Raw genomic sequence first — 15,323 nt, forward strand, 5'->3', positions numbered from 1 at the left:
CGGATAGACGACACCCTGGATCGATTACACAACGCAAAGTACTTTTCGTCGATGGACCTCAAGACCGGTTACTGGCAAATAGAAGTCGACGAGAGAGACCGAGAAAAGACTGCCTTTATAACGCCAGACGGCCTGTTTGAGTTCAAGGTCATGCCTTTTGGTCTTTGCTCGGCACCTGCGACTTTTCAACGGGTTATGGATATAGTACTGGCCGGCTTGAAGTGGCAGACGTGCCTCGTGTACTTGGACGACGTCGTGGTGTTTTCCTCAAACTTCGACGAACACCTTAGGCGCCTTGAAGCTGTACTTCAAGCAATCAAGACCTCCGGACTCACTTTGAAGCCTGAAAAGTGCCGCTTCGCGTACGAGGAGCTCTTGTTCTTGGGTCATATGATCAGCAAGGATGGTGTTCGCCCGGACCCGCGGAAAACAGCTGTCATCGCTGACTTCCCGACGCCCACCGACAAGAAGGCCGTACGCCGTTTTCTCGGCTTGTGCGCCTATTACAGACGTTTCGTCAAGGAATTTTCACGGATCGCCGAGCCACTGACGCAACTCACGAAGGCCGACGTTGAATTCAGGTGGGAAACGTCGCAAGTTCAGGCATTTCAAGAATTAAAACGACGCCTGCAGACGCCTCCGATACTTGCGCATTTCGACGAGCACGCCGATACGGAAATCCACACCGACGCAAGCAGCGTAGGACTCGGCGCCGTCCTTGTGCAGAAGACCGACGGATTGGAAAGGGTCATCAGTTATGCTAGCCGGTCGCTATCAAAGGCAGAAATCAACTATTCCACAACGGAAAAGGAGTGTCTGGCCATCATCTGGGCTACATCGAAGTTTCGCCCCTACATCTACGGCCGGCCCTTCAAAGTAGTGAGCGACCACCACGCCTTGTGTTGGCTAGCCAACTTGAAGGACCCTTCAGGTCGCCTCGCACGGTGGAGCCTAAGACTTCAAGAATTCGACATAACCGTCGTTTACAAATCCGGAAGAAAACACTCCCGACGCCGACTGCTTGTCTCGTGCCCCCATCGACGCACCGCCGCAGGACGACCACGACGATGACTGCTTCTTGGGAACCATAAGTGCCGACGACTTCGCTGAACGACAGCAAGCCGACCCAGAACTCAGGGGCCTCGTGGAATACCTCAAGGGCAGGACCGCCGCTGTTCCAAAAGTATTCAGGAGGGGATTGGCGTCATTTCTCTTGAAAAACGACGTCCTCGTAAAGAAGAACTTCTCTCCGGCCCGGGCCGACTACCTCATCGTTGTACCTTCGGCACTGCGACCAGAGGTTCTGCAGGCCCTGCACGACAACCCGACGGCTGGCCACCTCGGCTTTTCCCGCACGCTCGCGAGGATACAGGAAAAATACTACTGGCCACGCCTTTCTGCCGACGTTGCCCACTACGTTAAGACTTGCCGAGATTGCCAGCGACGGAAGACACCGCCGACTAGGCCAGCGGGACTTCTGCAGCCAATCGAACCACCTCACCGGCCGTTCCAGCAAATCGGGATGGACCTACTGGGGCCGTTCCCGACGTCGACTTCCGGCAACAAGTGGATCGTCGTAGCAACTGACTACCTCACCCGCTACGCCGAGACAAAGGCCTTGCCCAAAGGCAGTGCCGCCGAGGTAGCCAAGTTCTTCGTGGAGAACATCGTCTTGCGTCATGGCGCCCCAGAGGTCCTCATCACAGACAGAGGTACCGCCTTTACTGCGGACCTAACTCAGGCGATCTTAAATACAGCGAGACGAGCCACCGCCGCACCACCGCCTACCACCCGCAGACCAATGGCCTCACCGAGCGTCTAAATAAGACCATCGCCGACATGCTGGCCATGTACGTCGACGTTGAGCACAAGACGTGGGACGCCGTCCTTCCGTACGTGACCTTCGCCTACAACACGGCCGTCCAAGAAACGACTCAGATGACGCCGTACAAGTTGGTCTACGGAAGGAGCCCGGCGACGACACTGGACGCCATGCTACCGAATGTCACCGACGAAGAAAACCTCGACGCCGCCGCTTACTTACAACGTGCCGAGGAAGCTTGACAGCTCGCCCGCCTGCGCATCAAGACCCAGCAGCACATCGACAGCCGTCGCTACAATCTGCGACGACGCTTCGTGGAATACCAGCCTGGCGACCGCGTCTGGGTCTGGACGCCGATACGCCGACGTGGCCTCAGCGAAAAACTCCTCCGGCGATACTTCGGACCCTACAAGGTTCTTCGACGTCTCGGCGCTCTTGACTACGAGGTCATCCCGGACGGCATTACTAACTCGCAGCGACGCCGCGCACGACCTGAAGTCGTCCATGTCGTGCGTCTTAAGCCGTTTTTTGCACGTTAGCGAATCTGGGGACTCTACTTTTACCTTTGTAATTTATTTATGTATGCACTTGTCTTATTTTCTCTCTTCTTTGTTCTTTCACAAGCATCGGGACGATGCTTTTTCAGAGGGGGGCAATGCCACGCCCACTTCTTGTTTTATTTTGGTGTTTTTTGGGTTTGACCAGCAAGGGCGGTTATCAACGCTCGAGGCTGTCCGCGAAGCAGTGTTCGAGAAACTTCTCGATTGTAGTAGATCGTTTTGTTAAGATTTCACGCCGCACGCGAATGTTCCAGCTTTATCGAGAGATAACGCCGCCACCAGCGATATCGCTGGAAAGTTCGATATCACCTGTATAAAAAACCGACGCACCTGACCGCTAGTCAGTTGATCGACGGACGACGCCCTGTTCGCCGCTATCATTGTACAGCGTGTATTGCTGTAGTTCTAGTTCTCATTTTCCCGGCCACAAGTTCGGCCAAATAAAACAGTTTCATTCTGAAAACGCCGACTGCTGTCTTCGTCGACGTCACGACCACGTGACAATATTATAGGGCCCGAAGTATCGCTGCAGAAGCTTCTCCGTAAGCTCATGTTGGTGTTCCAGCATGTAACACGGTTAATCGCTATTAAGCCCGCTTGGGATCAAATTTTAGGGGTGTGTGAATATTCGAGTTTTGAATTCGAAACGAATAATTCGATTTAGCTTTCGAATAGCTAGTATTCGAAGTTTTGAATGATTCGACAGGACGAATATCTAAACACGACAAAGGCCAATGGTGCAACTTAGGGTGGGGTGGCTAAAACTAACGCTAACATCGTTACAGTAGGCCTTTTGTTAACACTTTTGCCGATATCCTGGTTCGTAAGCGAGCACATGTTTATTTTAAAGGAGATTATGTCATTTCCGCACGTAATGGCTCCAGCAAAAGAAGGCCAGGGAACAGTCTGTGAGACTGTCGAACTGTTAGTAAAAAAATAACCAGCACACCGAGCTCAGACCTTATAGTCAAGAGGTTGAAAAATACTTCAATGAGTCCCTGATCACAAGAAAGGATGATCCTGCGAAATACTGGAAAGAGCTATCCAGGAATCTCCAAATTAGCTTTGCGACACCTTTCCATCCCTACTACTGAGGTGCCCATTGAGCGTGTGTTTTCAACTGCAGCATACACTGTAACATCACAGTGAGAGAGCCGACGCCAGGTCACATGGAACAGCTTGTGCTTCTGCATGACAATTTGAACCCTTTGGGTAGCAGTCACTCACCGCGTTAGGTGCTCGAGAACATCAGCAGATTTCATTTCTTTTTTTTTCCAATTTTCAATAAAATATTCTTTATTCGATTGGAGATTTTTGGCCACTATTCGGCACTATTCGATTTGAAGTCGATTCGAGATGAAATTTCACTATTCGCACGACCCTATCAAATTTCTCAACAGTGATTGGCTTAAAGCAGCCACGTCGATAAAGAAATTCGATCCAGATCAGGCCCGACCGCAACCATTAAGTGACTGTGTGGTGTGACACCAGTATTAGTGCTAACAATTTTGCTCATTGGATGTAAAAGGTTTTAAAACGACTGCATATTCAACAAAATTTTCTAAAGGAATTTGAAAAGTCGTCCCATCTACTTGTTTTGCACAACCTTTTTTTCCTTGGTTGCCCACTGATGTTCTTTCATCGCTATATGGTCTTACAAATTGTTTTCTAAAGTGACTGTTGATAGTGACGTGGGTCGCGGGAAATGTCAAAAGTATAATTTTTCTCTGTTCAACATGGACATGACCGAAAATGAATTTGCACTATATTTCTAGCCTGAGACTTCATTCTATCTGCAAAAACAGAGCATGAATGTGTTCAGAATAAACAGATATTTAATTACAAAGTAATTAGGAATTATTACTATAACACACATAAATGAACGTATTACGGCATTATTTTTGTTGGAATATAATATCGATTTCCTTGAAATAACATTGTATCGATCTGACACATTTACAGACAGTTCTTCATAGGTGGCGTCTGAAAGGGTTAAAAGAGATCAATAACTTCATACTCTGAGGCATGTCTCATCACCCTGCAATCATTAACTAAATAAGAATAGCTTTTGTTGCCGTCCGCTGTGTTAAACTAACAAACCCAGGTGGTCACGGTTTGGCCAAATTTATTGTGCTTTCATGCTATAAATCACCAGAATGAACTACTGATTGAAGTTGTACAAACTACGTGTCACTCAGATTTTGTTTACACTGAATTATCTGCAGATAATGTTATGGCTGAATATTTCTGTATATTGTGTGCATCCACTACCATATTCAACAGTGTATCTGTGTGTATTTTGTGTTTGTTATCACTCGGATGCTACATATTTCTTTTTCAAAGTGGTCAGTAACATTTAGACGATGTATTATGTTCCACAAGCAACGTTTCGATTCATAACACTGCGATTCCAAGCACTGTTTCACTTTGTGCAGTACAAATGTTGTTATTGTTGCTGGAACCCTCTTTCTCCAATGCCCTCAGGTGAAATGTAGCCACCGCATGAAGAAATAAATAAATTTATTACATATCTGACACAACCTGAAAGGGCCCGTAAACAGGCTGCGACTTTTTTTACACCCCCAAAACAAGCTCGCTAATTCGTACAGTAGACCGCGGCGATCACGTTTTCCGAATATTACAGCGCCGCGCGCCGCGTAGACCCTTCATTTCGAAAAAAAATGCCCCCACCTCCCCGAAGGGAATCGTGAGGAAATGCGAATGCATTTCTTGCGCCGAGAGTACACGGCGCAGTAATTTTAATGGCGTAAATTAATGACGAGACGAGGATTTGTACCGTAACCATTTATTTACACATTCATCAGCACCTGTTTGTGTTGTCATTGTACCTGACGGCCATAATCTCAGCCTTGTGGTCGCCGTTGGCGTTTCACAGCGGCGTCTCGAGCACACATTTCGTGAGGCGCCCAGCCAGCGGACGGGAGAGTGGGGCGCAGGGAGGAGAGAGAGCGAACGGCGAGAGAAGGAGCGGCGAAGCATAGCGAAGCACTGCACCCAATGCCACCTAGAAGAGCGGTGCGGAGCCGGCGCGCGCTCGCGCAAACCGCGGTGAGGAGGTGGAGCGCGCGCAGTCACGTGGGGTGTGACGTCGCTGCGCCGTTGCTACAGACGCTCCTCTCCTTTCCTCGCGCCGTTGCTATGGGACGGCGGATTCAGGGTCGCTTATAAAGTGCATTCGCACTTAAAACAATTCCCGCGCTTCTTTCCTACGCCTGACCTATCCTCCTCGTACGCGCAGTGACGCCAACTCGGCGATCGGCGAGTTTACGTAGCACTACAGTGTAGCACTAGGGACCGTAGTAGCACTGAGCTCGTCGATTGGTCTAAGCCAGGTCTCAACAAACACTGGGGCTCTTCGATTTTCCACTTCTCGCTACCCGCGGGCTGCCAGAGCCAGCCAGAGCGCGCTCGTTTTTCTCGGGTTGCTCCGACCCCCCCCCCCCCCCCCGCGGCGCACTTCCGGTTGGCGTTCGTTTTTCTCGGGTTGGAAGGTTCTGGCGACCCGCGGGGAGCCCGAGGGTCGCCAGTAGCTTCCAACCCGAGAAAAACGAACGCCAACCGGAAGTGCGCCGCGGGGGGGGGGGGGGGGGGGGGCAAGCCGGTTAGCCATGGTGCACATACTGTCCCCTAACCATCCTTTTAGGGAATCAGTTGATTGCATAGATTGCCAGGGCATAAAGCAAATACACATGCCTTTTCATATTGTTGCAACTTGACGTTGTGTGAATGCAGCTGCTCCCCAGAGTGGCAGTGCAGCAGGCCTGCATCATTTCTTGAGTGCCCCTCAAGCATATATTTAATGGTTCAGCAGCTTTCATCCTTCATGAAGCGAAAATCATATGAAGAAATTCACAGTGATGCTAGGGGACTTCTGATTTAGAGCAATTTTTGGAGCAGAAAAATTTTCGTTTTGGAGCACTTTGGAGCAGCAAAAATTTCCATCTTGGAGCACTTTGGAGCAGGTAATTTTGCATCTGGAAGCAATCTGGAGCAGCTAATTTCACATCTTGAAGTACACTGAAAAAGCAAGTTGCATTTACATTGATCCACTTGACTAATTATTATGGGACTCTTATGAAGAGCTAGAAATATTTCGATTCATTGCAAATTTCACGGAGAAAATCATCTCAGGAATACTCCATATTTCACTCCATAACGCAAAAATAACGGTGTCATGCACTCAAGTGTTCTGGAATAACCTCTTCAGCGATTGTTTTCGACACTAGCAAATAAACAGAAAACTAGATCAATCAAATTATACTTTACGAAATAACACTCCAAATACATCTACGTGGTTAGCAGCAGAAGTGGTAGACAAACGCCGCGACGTACAGCAGTGCCTCAATGCTAAAGTCACATTGTCCCTAATGCATTCCCCTAAGACGATCGACTACAAGGTGAAAGCCAGCTACGTTTTCTTCTCAATCGATTATATTGCTGGGCACATGACGTCCTTCAGCTAGCCTCAGAAAGCCAACCTCCACCGACACTCCCTTCTCTCTGAGGTTTTTCTGTGCTGAAGCAAGAACATTCTCGCAGTGCTTCCAGACTATCGTTTGCGCATGCGCCGGGCTGCCTGGAAAATGGAGATCCCCTTCAAGTCGAGCTTCCGCGAAAGTGTCCGAAAGTGCGTTAAACGGGGGACTACATGGTATAACAAACTTTGTTTTCCATTTTAGAGCAGAGCTGTATATGGCTTGGTAATTTCGTTTGTACGCCGAAAATCCCCTGGTGCCTTTAGAGCACTGCAAAAAAAAAAAAAATCCTCACAGGTTCTCTTATGCATTCGCCTAAGACGACTGGAAAGCGAAAGCCATCTTTTTCTTTACACTCGATGTATTAATCCTTCCCCGCCCCCCCTCTGAAAGCTTTGTGCACCTAACGTTGTTTTACACCGCCTCCAGCAGCAAAGGCATTGCAAGCTTTCTGCACCTCACAAGTGATCGGCGCACCAACCACGAAGGCAGTGCAAAGCGACTATGTCATGTGATAACATCGTATGACGTCATGGTGTATGATGTCATGACGACGTCACAAGTTTTGGCATCTACGACTTCATGATGACGTCATCACGTGATTTTTTTGCATCGCTCGTGTTGACGCCGTCGACGGCCAATTTTCGCGTTTGATGAGCTATCTAAGGCTTTCGCATTAATATTGCATATTGAACATTAACAGCCTGGCCTTTAATAAGCTGGTCTTGCATACCAAAATGGCCTCCACCATGACACCTCTGTGCTGTGCGCTAAATGGCTTCACTGTTCGTCCACCTCAGAGTGTGGAATGGCTCATTTTTTTTTTTTTTCATTGCGATAGGTGTAAAGTCCAAATAGAGGAAAAAAGGAGGGGTAGTGGCATATCATCGCATACACAATCGCATCAAGTGTCTGTGCTCTTTGCTAATGCCAGGAGTGTTCTTAATAAACGCTGTGCCCTCTCATCCATAATAGATACATGCAATGCGAAAATAGTGGCTTTAACTGAAACGTGGCTGTCCGCACAAACGCTTGACTCTGAAATATTTCATGAGGCACACAACTTTGTGGTTTATCGCTGCGACTGCACCGAGCATAGAGGAGGAGGCGTTCTACTTGCGGTTTCGAAAGACATACCGTCATCACCAATCCAAGTTAACAATTCATTAGAGATAACATGGGTTCTACTAACCTTGGGTAATTGTAAACTGGTTCTAGGTGCATGCTACAGATCACCTGCCTCACCATGCACGTTTGTTAACAAATTACATGACTCTATCAATTTAGTTAGCTCTCATTTTCCTTCTTTACCTATGTTTTTACTAGGAGATTTTAACTTTCCAAACTTAACGTGGAACACTATGCCGATACGTCTTTCCCCTTTTTCACAGCAGAGTGAAGATTTCCTTAATATATGCTCCGATTTTTGCTTCACGCAATTAGTAACTCAAGCCACCAGAATTACAAGTAATGTAGCTAGCACTCTCGATTTAGTACTTACAACGCATCCTGACCTTGCTCGCCTCCCACATTACATACTTACCAGGAATCAGCGACCACCTCTCGTTAAACTTTGAAATCAATATCAGTCCTAGTGAAAAGACTAAACAGCGGAAAACCATACGAGACTACCGGAAAGTTAACTTCGAAGCAATAAATAATGAACTAACTCACTTCTACGATGATTTTATTACCAATTTTGAATCTCGCTCAGTTCAGTCCAACTGGGACCTGTTCGCATGCACAGTCCATAAATTAACCGAGAAATACATCCCTAATCGCACATTCAATTCCAATCCCCAAGCACCATGGTACTCCAGTCATCTGAAATGCCTATCTGACAGAAAAAAGCATTTCTTTCGTTTAGCTAAATACTCACCTTCACCTTCGTGCTGGGCAACCTACAAATCTGCTTCAAACACCTATTTTAAGAGCTCTAAAAACTGCTAAAGACAACTACTTAACTAGAACGCTACCTGAAACACTAAAAACTAATCCTAGAAAGTTTTGGCAAATAATCAACCCAACCACTAACAACACTATATCACTAGAAGATTCATCTGGAAATAGTGTTCCCGATAACATGTGCGCTTCAGTTATCAATGATTCATTTACTAGCCAATTCTCTAAATCCGGTAACATCAAACTTCCTCATGCGTACCAACACAATTTCATGCCAATGAATGCCGTGATCATCGAGGTACCTGGAATCATAAAGTTAATAGATAACTTACCATTCCACTCCGCTCCTGGCTATGACTGTATTAATAGTAAATTCCTTAAAAGCACTAACGTCGCTAGTTCTATGATATTAACTAAAATCTTTGAACAATCATTGAGTTCTTGTCAACTTCCAAAGGAATGGAAAATAGGGAAGGTGGTTCCAATCTATAAATCCGGCTCCAGAAATTCACCTCTTAATTACCGACCCATATCACTTACAAGTAATTGTTGCAAATTATTAGAACATGTAATCTTCACGAATCTCGCTAACTTTCTAGAGTCTAACTCATACTTTGCTAATGCGCTACATGGTTTTAGAAAATCTTACTCCTGCGAAACTCAGCTGGCTTCTTTCACTCATCATCTGCATCAAATCCTGGATCGCTCATCCTGCGCTGACAGTATTTTTTTAGATTTTAGCAAAGCATTTGACAAGGTTTGCCATAAATTACTGCTCTTTAAACTAAGCTTGCTAAATAACGACACTAACCTTCTTAGATGGATAGAACATTTTCTCTCTAATCGCTTCCAATTCGTAACTGCTTATGACCATCATTCGCCATTCACTGAAGTACAATCAGGCGTTCCTCAAGGTTTGGTGTTGGGACCTTCATTATTTCTTATATATATTAATGATCTAACTACTTCAATAACCTCTAACATACATCTGTTCGCAGATGACTGTGTTACATACCGCGAAATAACTGATGCTGATGATACAAAACACTTCAAGCTGACCTAAATAATATAGCTAACTGGTGCAATAACTGGTTAATGGAACTTAATATCAGTAAATGTAAAAGAATGCACGTATCCAGAACTAACTCGAATCCTAACACCTATCATATAAACAACATTCCCTTAGATTCCATCATCTCCCATAAACATCTTGGTGTACACATCACAAATAACTTAAGTTGGACAACTCATGTAGAGTACGTCATTAACAATGCTAATCGCATGCTCGGCTACTTACGACGTAACTTTTCCAAAGCACCCTCTTTCTTAAAACTAATGCTTTATAAGTCTCTCATACGCTCCAAACTTGAGTATGCATCTGCCATATGGGATCCCAGTCATGCTAACCTTATCACCTCTCTTGAACTAGTACAAAATAACTCTGCTAGATTCATCCTCTCTAACTACAACCGCACTGCCAGCATAACCTCAATGAAAAAGAATTTATCACTTATTCCATTGGCTCACCGACGCAAAGTCGCCCGTCTTTCGCTATTTCATAAAATTTTCCACCATCAACACTTAATAATGACCTTATACTCTGGCCTGTGTACATTTCAAACCGTGTTGATCATAGTAATAAGGTAGGAATCGCGTCATGCCACACTAAATCTTTCTTTCAGTTGTTTATTCCCCGTACATCTCAGGATTGGAACCATCTTCCCTCAAGCGTCGCAACCATCACTGACTGCAAACTTTTTCACGAAACATTAGATAACATTGTATAACCAGGAGAATCTGTTACCTGTACTCACTGCTCCTGTTTGTTTATTTTTATTTTTTTTTCTTTGAAATAACTACTATTCTTTGTATAACCTGGAGAAATGTTCTGTTACCTGTATTCATTGCACTGTTTTATTCTGTATTTTTCATGTATTGTATCCACTCCCCTCTTCAATGCCATTTGGCCCTGAGGGTATTATAAATAAATAAATAAATAACATCACGCCATGCATCGTATGTTCGACCCGCGAGCGCTGGCGACGAACGTGGCTCAAACGGAGATGAAACGAGCCGACCGTCTCCGTCGCGCGAAGATGACCGCGCAGGCTTGCTGTCCATTGCTCATCAAACAGATGAAACGCCCCGCCCGTCTTTCGTAAGGAGCATGAAGGGACGCCAGGGGAGAACGGGGGGGGGGGGGAGCTGCGTCGCTTGATGGGCGCAGCCGCTGGCGCACGCGCTATCTCGAGGCATCAGGGGACAGCTCTCGTAAGCTTGCTGTGATCTCAGCGCGCTTACTTCGCGTTTAGTGAACTGACAGCCCGAAAACCGCTTCGATCACTGAGCAGCCATTTTCCCTGAAACTGGTGTATTGTTGAGTTGCGAGAGATCGGATCCAAAACAGTTAGCTGCTAGCCTTGCTTCATAACAATACACTTTGTTGGTAGTACCACATTCATTGCTTCGGCTTTAAGTGAAACAGTTTTTTTTTAAAACCGTCAGCTACTGACCCTACAGAAAGCGAGGGGTGGACGTGTAACATGGTGTAGCCGCTTCACGGCCTTCCGACGCCAGGGCTGTCAGCGACGGCCCCGCTACTGAGAGCTGCACATATTAAAACCGAAGTGCGGCTGCTCCAACCAGGAGGCATGCTTTTATTAATCAGATGACAATTTTAAAAAAGCAAGCAAAATATTCTAATTGGTACCTTAGCACTCACGAGCTCGAAAGGGCAGGGTCTTTTAGGGGGTATTTACCGCAAGAGTGATTACTAACCCGGATGTGCTGGTGGAAGGAATTACGGACAAGCTGTTCTGGACGAAGATCCCTGGATAAAGTACATTTGATGAAAAGTGTCAGCGCGTTATCACCGTTCACATGCTCTTCCACGGACGCGAATCAGGGAAAATTCAATATTGTTCCAAATTATATATAGCTAGCGTTTCAGATTTCATACAGCGATGTCCAGGAGAACTGACAGACATTTTAGCGGCACGCGTGTATAGTTATTAGTGAACATTGCTTTAATTACGTGCCGTGCGACGCTTGAAACGAGCTATCAGCAGCGTTTCTGGAACAGATGGCGTCCGCCGATGAATTGCCGCCTCACTATTTAGCTACCGATTGGCCTAGATGCCAGGAGCCACTGCGGAGAGCGCATTTTGCCGTCGAGCCAACTTGCACAACATAAGCTGCGTCGGCCCCGTGCATGGCATCGTGAGTTACTTGGGACGTACGCGCGAGCGCTGTTTATTCAGTGGAATAATTCTTGGTCCGTGGTTGTGACTTTGACAGCCCCAAGGTGAAGCTGCACATGCGCCGGCGGTGCGATTGCTGGTGATAGACGTCCCCAAACACGTGACTCTGGCGCAGTTTGGCGCAATTTCCGTCGATATTATCAGGATGGCGCAGTAAGTCCAATTTGGCGCAGTTGGCGCAGGAGTGGAATCACTGAATTCTTCAAACTGCAGCACAAGAGATTAGCATATGCTTTATGGCTCAATGCATTCATTACCAGGGGTTCATATTTTGTACAGTCAATGCTCGAAATGAATTGGGGAAGGAAACTGTAAGCAGTATTCCACAAAAAGTACAGCCTATGAAACCGTGGGAACACGATAAACTTTGAATAGTGTGGCAATTCATATGCGAGGCAATTTTGCTACAAAGTGCTTTTACTGTCCTACTGATCAATGCGGAATGGCAGGCACTGTTTCTACAGCACTGGCCCATAGGAGCACAATGACCAGAAAAGTGCAGCATTCACTAACACACTCTCCACCACAGGAAGCAGTGTGCAATGCCATGCTGCCACCAGGGCTTACCAGCACACACATGGCAACAGGCAAAGCTAGTTTGACACAAAGCTGCGCAACAAACTCTGTTTATTACACTCCTTTTGAAGCATTGTATATTTTCATAACGAGGCAAGAAAAAGAAATATGTATGGAGAGCAGGAAAATAAGGGTACCCATGCTTTGAATGCCATTAGCAGTAAAATGTGGCATGGGCACTTGAATAAAGCACCACCACTGGGCATTTCTTGATAGTCGTCATAAAGCAGGCCAGGGCTACTTCATCCATCTAACAAGAGAGGCCCAACAGTAGTGAAGAAACCTAAAGCTTTTAATGCAGCATGACCAGCGCGCCTCTGAACACAATACAGCTTCAGGCTCAACAGTAATGGGGCCCATTAACAAAGTGTGCAGAGAAACTGCTTGTTGCTGGCCTATTTGTCTGGACACATCACGCTGCACATGGCTAGCAGAATCAAAGATGTTTTTAAGTTGCCAACCTAATGCACAGGGCATCCTACACAGCTCAAGTATCAGAGTTGAGAAAGCATTGCACACATCAGTTTATTAAATGTCCATTCCTTCGACCGCATAACTCTAGTATGAAAAACCATGTAGTACAGTTACCCCAATGCGCAGTGATGAAAAAACACACAGAGCAAAGACAGATGTTATGTACACTGCAAGTGCTTCTTTCGGCCAAGGGCTGAAACCCCTTTTCAAAATGCTATCGAAATATACAACAAAGGATACAAAGAAACCCAGGAGAGTGGTCATGCATGACCGGGGTTGCGCGTTATATGTACAACACACACGTGGCAGCCAGACAGATGCACCAGCCTTTTGTCAAAATTACCAAAACATCCACAGGCGTGCAAGGCACACGGAAGGCTATGCACGTCCACTCTTTGCATCACCGAGTGGCTATTCACCGTGCATACAGCCACGAGGCTCATCTTTATTTGAGAACATTCTCCCGTCAAGTGCGTTATGTACAAAACTCGGCACTCGTGACCAACGATGACAAACTCGGCAAAATGGCAAGCATGCCGACCGCAGGACTGGTCGGGAAGGGTGCGCTGCTTGAAACCGGGCATTGTGTAAAAAAGGCTCGGCAGGCTGCTACACCAGGACGCCGGGTCCGGCCGGCGGTGCTCCATGTGGCAACTTGGTTCCTTAAACCTGCACACAAGACATTTGCCTCTGCAAACTACCTGAGGGTCTAATTACCTGCACCAATGCATTCTTATGCATTCAAATTAATTTTGCCCTACAAGTGTCCTGCACTATTGCACTCCACAGCAGGGGCTGGCAAACATGCATCCAGGCAGTGTTGCACATCAAATAGAGACACTCACCTGCACATTAGCACAAAGCTTGTCCAACAGATGAGAGCGCCTCCACAACTGCCATTGTTGTGTTTAATATGTCTGACAGTGGTATCGACAGAGAGAGATCTTTAGTATATTTTGTTTTCCGCATTCTGGCGATGTATGCAGAAAGGCGACTAGAGGTGTTATTACCCTGGCACAATGACATTACTCTGTGTTAATCCCTCTCTCCTCCTTGCAACTGCCGTACTCCATGACAACAAAAAAGAAAGAAAACTTGTGTACGTTTCTATTTATCGTTTCTGAGGGCCGTAGCAATGTCATCAAGATGTTTGAATAATTGCCAGTACAGTTTGCAGGTGATGGCGATCATACTGCTACTTGAAATTATACAGTGTGTGCATGCTCGTAAGAGACAAAGTGTGCTGTGTCCCATGAACGCAAGTGATGCCTTCCCAATCTTCTTAGTATGCTTTACTGCATGACATTAACATATTGCAGCAAAGTTGACTTCAACACTGTTCCACAGCACGATGTACAGAGTCGTCCACTTTCACTTTGAACACCACACCGTGTGGCCAGCGGAGCGCCTCTCTTGGGTGCTTGGGGACAACTGTAGGTGGGGCCTTCGTGGCGTCATCTGCTAAAGCACGGCGGCTCTGCCAAATCGCGTTTGGTTTGCGGTGTCGCTAAATTCGCTCTTACTATGCGCACGCAAATCGAGAATCCGGCATGAGGTGCAAAAGCTGGACAGAATGAGGCGCAGTCGCTGCACTTCTCGAGAACCATCCCGGATTCTTGATTTGCGTGCGCATAGCAAGAGAGAAGTTAGCTTCACCGCAAAGCAAGCGCTGGCCGCACGGCGCGGTGTTCAAGGTGGAAGTGGATGACTCTGTACATTGTGAAAAACTAAACTTTTTTGTTCGTATGACACTTTGTTTGCATGAAGACACTACTTACATCCTACAGTGCCTAAAACAGCAGCTGTATGGTAGCTGTGTGCTGTGGTACAACACGGGAAAAAAAAAATTGCATGCATATACTGCTGTTATCACGGGTTCCTCATTGAGATTAACGATAACATGCTGGACCGTAAATCAATGCAGCGGCAGTTTTTGAAAGGCAAAACCTTTCCCCCAGTTAGATCGCTTGGGAGAGTCGCGCGGCTCCTCCAGAAAGCAGTTGGGGTTCCTCAAGGCCAGAAAATTTTAGAACCGCTGTCCTTTGTTGTTGTTTTCTTATCGTGGTTAAGTTAGGGCTGCCTTACAGAAGACTTATCGCCATGCCCGTTCATGTTTGTTACAATGTGCATGCATAGCATTGCTGTTCATGTATATAGTATTTCGTGTTCAGTTATATTTCGCATTGTACTTTTTGCACAGCAACAAACTGCTTATAGGGGTGGTGCCACCAAA

General features: G+C 46.4%; 1 protein-coding gene across 1 annotated transcript in view; it reads right to left on the minus strand.

Annotated features, from left to right (window-relative positions):
* Positions 1–13,116: 13,116 nt before the first annotated feature.
* LOC119379474 (WW domain-containing adapter protein with coiled-coil homolog) overlaps positions 13,117–15,323 on the minus strand; it is a 467,389-nt gene continuing 465,182 nt past the window's right edge. Inside the window, exon 15 of the mRNA XM_037648773.2 lies at positions 13,117–13,759. The gene's annotated coding sequence lies outside the window, so the exon portion shown is untranslated. The remainder of the gene's footprint in view (positions 13,760–15,323) is intronic.

Source organism: Rhipicephalus sanguineus, chromosome 1 (genome assembly GCF_013339695.2).
Source record: "Rhipicephalus sanguineus isolate Rsan-2018 chromosome 1, BIME_Rsan_1.4, whole genome shotgun sequence".
NCBI lineage: Eukaryota > Metazoa > Arthropoda > Arachnida > Ixodida > Ixodidae > Rhipicephalus > Rhipicephalus sanguineus.